Raw genomic sequence first — 9,220 nt, 5'->3', positions numbered from 1 at the left:
GTGTGCTTTCATTAAATGCCAGGTAGTGTTTCTGTTTTGTGTTTTCTTATTCTCATAATGTTCTTCGTATGCTTGTGTTCTTTACTGAAATAACACTGTAAGTTAATTTAATGAAACCAACCATGTGTTGTATGACATAAGTTTCACTGTGGTCCTTCTTACAGGATTGACCTGTGAAGGATACATCTGAATTGTTTAGAGATCTTCAGGAATCAGAATTAAGGTTGCACTTCTTAATTTAAGAATACATATCTTAGGTCCTTAACTCACGAAATAGTATGATCATGTAATTAAGCAATATCTTCATTCCATTTGAGGTAAATGTGTCAAGGTTACATGGTTACCTTAATTCTGACATTTTCTAACTTGATTTTGTAATTTTAATTTTAATGTAGTAAAACAGCTAGCTGGATATTGTATGTAACTGGATTCAGGAGAAGGCTTACTGTTACTTTTTTTTCCTTGTATGGCCTCTTGAGAGATGGTATATATATATYTTTTCCTTTTGTCATTTCTAATTAGGTAGGAACAGTAGGTGTGAGTTAGACTTCCAAGTGTCAGTAACTAAAGCATGAACATTCAGAATAATCCATTTGTCCAAACTAATGGATAGCTAACTTCCTAGTGAAAGGTAAATGGAAAATATATATAAAAAAGCCAATTTTGGCTAGCTGTCTACTTTCTGAGGTGATCTGACTTGCACCTTGTCTCTGTTAAATGAGGAAAATAGGAATGCTTTAAGAAGTTAAGAGTAAGCTTGCAGAAAACGGAAGTTGCTGTGTGTTCCTTTCAGTTTGAATAAACACGAATTCTGCCTGGAAAGGGTGGAAGGACACTTACTTATTGGGTGTTTTTCTTGCAAAATCTAGATACAGCAAAACACCTTCCCTATTGGAATAATGGAGCAAGCTGAAAGACTTGTGCAATGATTGTGATGTAGGCTACTCTGACACTGCAGTGTTTTTATGCAATATTTGAGTCTTCTACATGTTTGGGAAATGATAACTACAATAACTCAGTATTTGTAATGTAGATAAATAAACCAAAAAAAATGTAAAATTTGTCAGGAAAAGGTGTCTGTAACTTAACTTTTATAGCATGAGAACAAGCAAATGTTTATATTGTATGAAAAGATCTGGTTTGTGATTGCACTTATTTTGCTGGTGTATCTATTTTGATAGTTTTTGGACTTTATAAGGCCATGGAAAAATTGTTCCAGGCCATGAGTTGATATAGTAGGTAATTGGTGCTGGAAGTCTTTAAGAGTTCACAAGTAGACTTCCTTTAATTTTTTTGAGTGCGTTTTAGCTCTGTAGCTGAAACTGCATACACTGATTTCTTGTATGATTGCACTACAGGAGAAGTATAAACTACTTCTCATCGTCGGGTTTTCTAGAGGCTACAATACCTGCAATACTTTTTTTTTTTTTTGGGGGGGGGGGGGGAGGTTGCTTCACATCCCTAACTCTGTCTTATATGTTCCAGTTTCCAGAATGAACATCATCCTTCTGTTTGAAATCACAGTTGCTGCCCCGGGAGCCTGTCTGTTTTCTTGTTTAATCACAGCCGTGACTCTTGAGTTATTTGTTTTCCTGTATGGGCCGAGTATAGTTTGGCCACTTTTTTCCCCTCCTAGCTTAGGAAAATAATCTAGACTGCCTACACTTAAAGGGAGTTCTGAAATTACAGAAAGAACACTAGTGGCAGGCCATCCTCTAGGGGAAATTATTTTCTGCTAGGATTGCTAGTGTAATCTCTACTGATTCTCTGAACAAAGTAGTCCATGTTGACAAAGGGACTCTTGTTATTAGGCTCAAACTTTGTTAGAGTTTGTCTGCGTAGTCATTTTAGTGGTGTGACTTCATGTCCCTTCTCAACTTTCTGACTCGCATAGCTTTGCTGGTTTAAAAAAAAAAAAAAAAAATTTAGTGTAGGCCTTAGCCAAAGAACCAACCACTTTCTGTTCAGGAGTACAGAACACTTCAGTTGGTATGCTGGTTTGTTTTGTTGTTTCTTCTTAGTAAGCTGAAGTCCTTATGGAGTGAAGGCTATACATATGAATACAAAATAGTGCCTATAAAATGTAAAATGATTCTGATGTACATTAAACCACTTGTGGCTTGTTTTTCCTTTTCTGTTTTGCATTCAGATTGCCTCACTAAAATCTGAAATCCGGATGTCTCTAATTACTGTTCCTGAAAGGGGTTCACAACACTTGTATTATAATCAGTGTAGGTAATTGAGTTAGAAGGCTAGGATCCATCTGTATTCAGTGGAGTTCTTGGACAATAGGCCTGTCTTAAGTCACGAAGAGGATATATAAGAAGAGGAGCTAATCCTTCTTGATTTGTTTTTCAGTTAGCCAGCTACGCCTATTCCTGTGTAGTCTTCCTTTTACTAAAGAAAAGTGTTGACAGTTTCATAGGTCTGTCTTGAGCCTAGTGATGAAGTGCTTTCTTGTCTTGGAAAATCAATTATCTGTCTGAATGAACAGTGCCTGCAGGTGTGGAAAGGAAGGGAAGGGTAGACTTACTGTTATATAATATAAATTGAATATTACACTTTTAGTAGTGATATTAGGTTAGTTCTTAAGACTTGGGTAGCTCTGGTTRCATATATTTGTTGCCTGCTGTTTATTAATAAACATTTAAAAGTTGGCATTGACTCAGTGTCTTTTATAAGACCTGTGATCTGTGGCTTCCGCTGAGCAATACTAGCATATGCAAGAATTGAACCTTTTCCTCTCAAAAAGCTAGAAATGGCAAAGGAAATAAACTTATTTTAAACTTTTAAGTATAGCTTTTTTGTGTTAGCAAACAGGAGTTTGAAAGTGGTAGCTGTATAGAAGAGAGAAAACTAAAAAAGGCTAAAATTTAATGAATAGCAATTTCAGGTGCTGTAAGTTTTTGCTTTAAAGGTGTGGTACCTGAGCCTTGGTTCATTGAGACCTTTCTTTCCATGAAATCTAATGCTTTCTCTATACATTTCCACTGATATTTCTACCCCCATCCCAGCTGACATTCAAAATCAAGAAACAAAGCTATGATTGGTCTCAGATCTCCATATAGACAGTTTTGTTTATAGACTTGAAGCAAGTGGCATTCATCTGTGCTTACAGACCAGCCAGAGTGGATCTAGCACTGTGAGGACTCCAGGCAGCCCCAGAGGCACTCCCCAGGCGCTTGGCTGTTCTGGTTAAGCACCACGGACAGGGCCAGAGTTGGGCTGCTTGGGGCGCTTCGGGGATTGTGGCGCTGGAAGACGTTTCCCTCCCGAGTGATGTTCAGCAAGAGCCTTTAACAGGAGAGCTAACTGTGCCTTGGCTGTAGATGTTGCTCATGGGCATTCCCCACTACAGGTACTTGCTGCATTTGCAGCACCCACTGATCTTTCAGTCAAGAAGTCTTTCACCTAYCTCCTCAGTTATAAAGACTTGTACTATTTGGTTGAAGATCTTGTATGTGAGACAGACATTCCTATCATATTGAGACTACTGGGGACTCTTAGATGCTTCCAGAATACGTTTTTTTGTTTTGTCCGAATATTTCTGTAGCTGCTATGACTTGGGCAGAGCTGGTCGGTTTGTGACAGTTGCTGTGTGGTTAGAATGAGGATCTCTCTTGCAGGGTTTCAAGGTAAATCATATTCAGCATTTCATGAGAGTAGATAGCTGAATTCGTGCTCAGCATCAGGAGACAAATGGCTCTTTCAGCTCATTATCGTACAATCTGAACAGTTTGAAGTTGTTATGCCTATTTATTATTCACTGTAACTGATATTTTCAAAAGCCTCTTCTCTAAGGAATTCTTTGTTATATCTTTGTCTGCTACCAATGAGGAGGTGTGCCTTGCTGTTGAGTCTTCTTGCATCTGCTTGCCTCAAACTTGCTAATTTTGTATATATGGGTATGCTGAGTAATTCACTGATGCTTGTTAAGCACCAGGATTTATTTATTTATTTATTACCTGAGTTAAGCCCTAATTTTCACTGAGAAGTTGTACAACTCCTTTTTACTGCTAAAGCTCAAGGTAAACTGCTTACCATGTATAGGGTAATATCTGTAGTGATGTATACATGAGTATACATAGCTTCTATCATGCAGTTGAACCAATTTCTAGCTGAAAGCTAGCTTGAATAATTTTTGTGTTTTTTTTTCTTTTTGAATCTGAACTGTTTTTGTTGATGTTTGAACACAAAATGGTACTGATCTGGAAAAGATGCTTCAGATCATTTGTTCAGAAATATAATTAGATTACAAATAGACATCCCTTACTTGGGGCAAGGAACAGTTTATCTTTCCTGAGATTTTCAGAACGCTTCCCTGCACATATAMGTGTGTGCAGCAGACTCTTGCTTTTGCATCCTAGTTCAGTACAGTGCTGTGAAACCCAACAGGGACCTCTTTAAAACATTTTATACCTGCCACAGGGGTGTGCTTTAAGCTGATCCTCACAGGAAGAAAGGTGGCTATATCTTCACTGTTTTCTAGCAGTAAAGTGTTCATAGTATTGTTGCTGTAGTGTCCCAAAGAACCTGACTTCTCATTTTCCCCAAGGAGTTCCATTGATGTATTTCCCTGTATAAAGTGGATTTTGTGCCTCTTTAATCCTCCTGATAAATCTCCTTAGGCACAAATAATAATAAAGTGGGCTTTATCCTATTCTATTTTGTAGTGCTGGTATGAGTTATAATGTCACTGCAGTGACCAGTTGAAATTTTACTGCATTGAAGAGTTACAGCTTCTCTTAGTTGCTTAGCCTCATGTGCTAGATCTAGAGATCTGGAGGCAAAGCTGCTGTGTGGGGTAGATGTCTCCCATGATCCGACAGGACTTGGAGCCTGTGTGAAGCTTCAGGTTGCAGACCTGCCACTCATCTGATATTTACCACTCTTATCCATTGTGTTTTATAGCCTGAGCTGTCCTGGACTGGAATCAAACTGGAACAACTTAAGTGCAAATTGTACTATCCATGAAAAATGTATTGACTCCCAGGTGGGCGGGGGCGTTTTCCATCTTTGCCTCTTTGTCTTTCTTGGAGATGGAGTGGCTGTAAAGGTAATGGTTAATGCTGGTTTGTTAGGAAGATGAAAGTTATTGTTGCTGATGTGCTTTGTCTTGCTTTTGTGCAAATACAAATGTTATGCACATCCTTATTTAAAAATAAAATGTTAGCTAAAATACTTCCAAAACTTGCACTTCCTGAAGGATGAGTAACTAGTTCTTGGATGCAGCTTGCTCGTCCACTTTTTACAAGCTGTTGAAGTTATTTATGGCTAGAAGTTGTTCATTTGGGGTAAATTACTCAGTAAACTGTGGTGCTGATACCTACAAATGGACTGAAAGCACTTGTGCTTCACAGATAAGAGATTTTAGCTCAAGGAAGTTTGGGCAGATTTTGACAGCTGTTTACTAAAAACATAAAACATAAATCCATTATGCATTTGTAATGTGTGCTGGAATGATGCATTTTTCTTTGACCTTCCAAAATTTCACAAACCAGCTACAAAACAGTAAGGTGCTATAACTTCAGTTGATATCAGTCTGTGCTGAACTGATGAAGATGCAATTTATTTTTTCTCCCCATCTTGTTTTTGTTAATGCCTGAATCATTTTGGCTGAGAATGTCTGTGGTCTTTAACTGAGTCTGGCACCTGCTGCAGAAAACCTGAGTCTAAACAGTTTGGCTGAGTTATAAAGTCAGATGCTTATGGTAGCTAACATCATCTGCTGTTTCTGCAGATGTTGCTGGCATCTCTTTTAATATTTATCAAGAAAAATAAGCTTTAGTTTTAAGTCTGTTACACAGATTCTTTCTGAAATGTATACTTCAAGACGACCTAATTTTAATCTTTTATAAACCAGAATAAGGGTGGTATTTCCCTTGTTGACCAGATGGTCATAGTAGTGACTGAAAAATATAGTATTTCCCCATGAATGGAATTTACCAGCTGGTGCCTTTTTTTTTGGGGGGGGGGCAGCAGTGCACTGGCAAAATTGGCTGTCTGGCAGTTTGCTTGTTCCAGCTCTGTTAAAATTAGGAGCCCTATGGGATGAGGAGCTGATAGGATGTTCTCCTGGGGAGAAAAGTATGAAGAGGAGAATTCTTTTGTCCCCCTTGATTTGATTTTAATGCTACAGGAATTCCACTTCAAAAGAAACATAAAAGAAAGCTTGTATTAGATAAATACTTGAGAATCTATTCTCTCCCCTTGGGCAAGGGGAAAGAAATGAGGCAAAGGGGTTTTTTTACATTTGTTTTTAAAAAGTTTTTTTTATAAAAACAAAGCCTCACAGCTTTCATCAAATTATTTAAATATTGTGTACAGGAATGCTATAAATATTTTAGAAAACAAAATTAAGTGTTTTGTGTAAGATCAAGAATATTTGAAGGAGCAACTCTAAAGAAATGACATAACAGAGCTTATTTTCATTTTTAAGAACTAACAGATTCCTTTAAGTGAATTTGTCTTGTGTAGTGTTTAGTTAAGCCTAAATATTTCAAAAGAATGAGACTTAATTTTTTCTTGAATATTAATGCTTTCTAGGTATCATTAATCGAATTAACTGGCTCTACAGTATTTTAAAGCAGTCTGGTAGTACCCTTAGCAATTATGTATTATCGGCCTATTACAATTATTACTAATCTTTTTCACTGTTGAAGGCTTTATCATTTTACTCATGAGGAAGAAAGTTCTCCATTTATCAGTCTTGAGATACATGACATATGACTTGATTACTTACATAGATTACTACAGACCTTTTCCTTGACTTCTCATTCTCTTGCCCCGATCAAGACAGAACAAATAGCAGAATTTCTTTTCTTCTTTTCATTCTTTTCATTTTAGACAAAAAAAGCAAAAAGCAATGGGAAACCTACTTTTACTCCAGAATGAGGATCTGGAGGGACCCTTGCTTTTTACCTTAGCTTTCTGTGATCRAAGCTAAATAAGGCTTATTGTTATATTGCCATACTTAAACTGAACTTAATATACCCAAAACATATGGCAAAATTTGGTAAGGTCTTTGGGTAATCTCAGTATTTGAAGACTTCAAAAAGTGAACTGCTTCTGCATAGCCACAGAAAATTGTTTAGAGCTGACTTCCATTATGTGGAGCAGAACACTTCAAATCTTATTCTCCTTATGACATTCTTAATATTTTCCTTCCTGGTGTCAAGTTGCCCTCCAAGGGGCTTACAGGGTCTAGGGTTGTTTCTCTGTACTTTGGAGGAATGGCCAGAGCTGAAGAGAGGTCCCTCGCCTGGGGGTAGTACTGTCCACCCACAAAGAATGCTAAATACAGCTAAATGTTAAACAGAGTAAGAGGGTAGCTTTTTGTAAAGTGAATTTTAGCGATAGACCCAGTTAATGTGCTGTACACTTCTCAAGAAGTCAATGTGGCATTTAAGAAATGCAATCTGGCTTCTGAAAGTAGAGAGAAAAGTAGAAAATAAGAAAGAGTAGTCGTTTAAAAGTATCTCTCAAATGTCCATGAGGTGTCAGTGTGCATCTAAGAAAAAGCCTGGGTAATCAACACTTCATTTGAGGAAAAATCTATCCAGTTACCTTTATTTTCTAGGTTCTGAAATTGTTTACAGGAGAGAAGGTGACAACGGCTGAGTAGAGACTCAAAAAACATTTCTCTGAGTTAAAGATTGCATTTTCATAATAATGCGTGTGGGTTTGTAATTTCCTTTAAACAGGATGCAGCTTATTGGCAAGTATCTAGCTTTTGCTTTAGTTTACAGAACAATTTATGAATTCAGTGCTGTTATCTCTTGATTGTCATACATTTTATGAGTAGGCTTGTTGCAATAGCGGAGATTTTTTGGGAGGATTTTGCACAGTTTGGTATACAGGATATAAGCAAATGGGAATATTCTAAACCATGGTCTTAACTTTCTGTAACTAAATATTAAAGTATCCTTAAACACATTCATAAAACTCTCTATATAAATTTTATAGAAATATCTTTATTTTTTTCATAATGTTTTTATATAATAAAAGTTGTGCAGCCAAAAGATAGTAGAAACCAATTGTTTACTAGAGGCTCTGTGTATATGCCTCAGTTCTGCAAGTGCTTGAACAGGTACTTTCCCTTTTCATACATACATGCTCGCTGAATGCAGTTTGGTTATTTGTGGGTTCTAAGAAATCTAGGCCTATGGATTTCATAGGCAAGGCTATAGCAGTTAATTTTCTTAATGATTTAAATAACTCATTGCTCTGATGTATTATGCGTCATTCAGTTTCGATGCACTCTTCCTCACTCTGTATTTTAAGTACTCCTTTATAAAGAATTTTGTTGGCTTTCAGGCATGTCAAAACTTACTTGTAAGTTCTCCTCCAGGTGTCATCTTAATAGAGTAAGAATGATCACAAGTTACACTCTTAAACTGTGTTTGGACAACTGTGTAAAGCTATAAGTACCTCATGGTGCTTTCCAATGTCTGATATGATAAGTACATAAACTAGTTTTTTCCCATGTGGATTCTGTATGCATAATTGTGTTTGTGTGTGCATTTTTTGCCTCTTCTTATTGCCCTGTGCTTTATAAATACTGTTAGTCCTATGCAGGCAGTCTGATTAACATAATCTGTAAAATTCCTGCAATGTGAAATTATCTATTTATTTACATATATATATATAAAAATAAATATTTYCCCCTCCCCCAAGTTTATGAGGAGTGATTTGTATGCTGATGAATGGGAGCAAAAAAATCTTGAGTTCTTCATATAAGCAAGGTTTTGTGTAATTGGAAATTGTTTCATGAGATGCACTTTATTTTATTAGTTGTCTAACACTGAAAAAGTTCAAGTGTGAAGGCTATTCTGAGGTATTTTAAGGAAGATACCAGGGTTGAATTAGTTCTGATAGCAAGGCAGATGTTGAGAGAAAGGGAGCTCAGCTTATGGGTGAGGTTTTGCAATGCCATTGAGCCACTTTCTGTGGCAGCGAGCAGTTGGAACACTCCCACTGCTGCTCTGTGGCAGCTTCATCAGCTTTCTTCATCAATGACCTGGATGAAGGCACAGAGTGCACCCTCAGCAAGTTTGCTGACGATACAAAACTGGGAGGAGTGGCCGATACGCCAGAGGGCTGTGCTGCCATTCAAAGAGACTTGGACAGGCTGGAGAGGTGGGCGGAGAGGAACCTCATGAAGTTCAACAAAGGGAAGTGCAGGGTCCTGCACCTAGGGAGGAATAAGCCCATGCACCAC

This window comes from Apteryx rowi, unplaced genomic scaffold (assembly GCF_003343035.1).
Source record: "Apteryx rowi isolate R43461 unplaced genomic scaffold, aptRow1 scaffold_813, whole genome shotgun sequence".
NCBI lineage: Eukaryota > Metazoa > Chordata > Aves > Apterygiformes > Apterygidae > Apteryx > Apteryx rowi.
Note: the sequence above shows the minus strand (reverse complement) of the source record.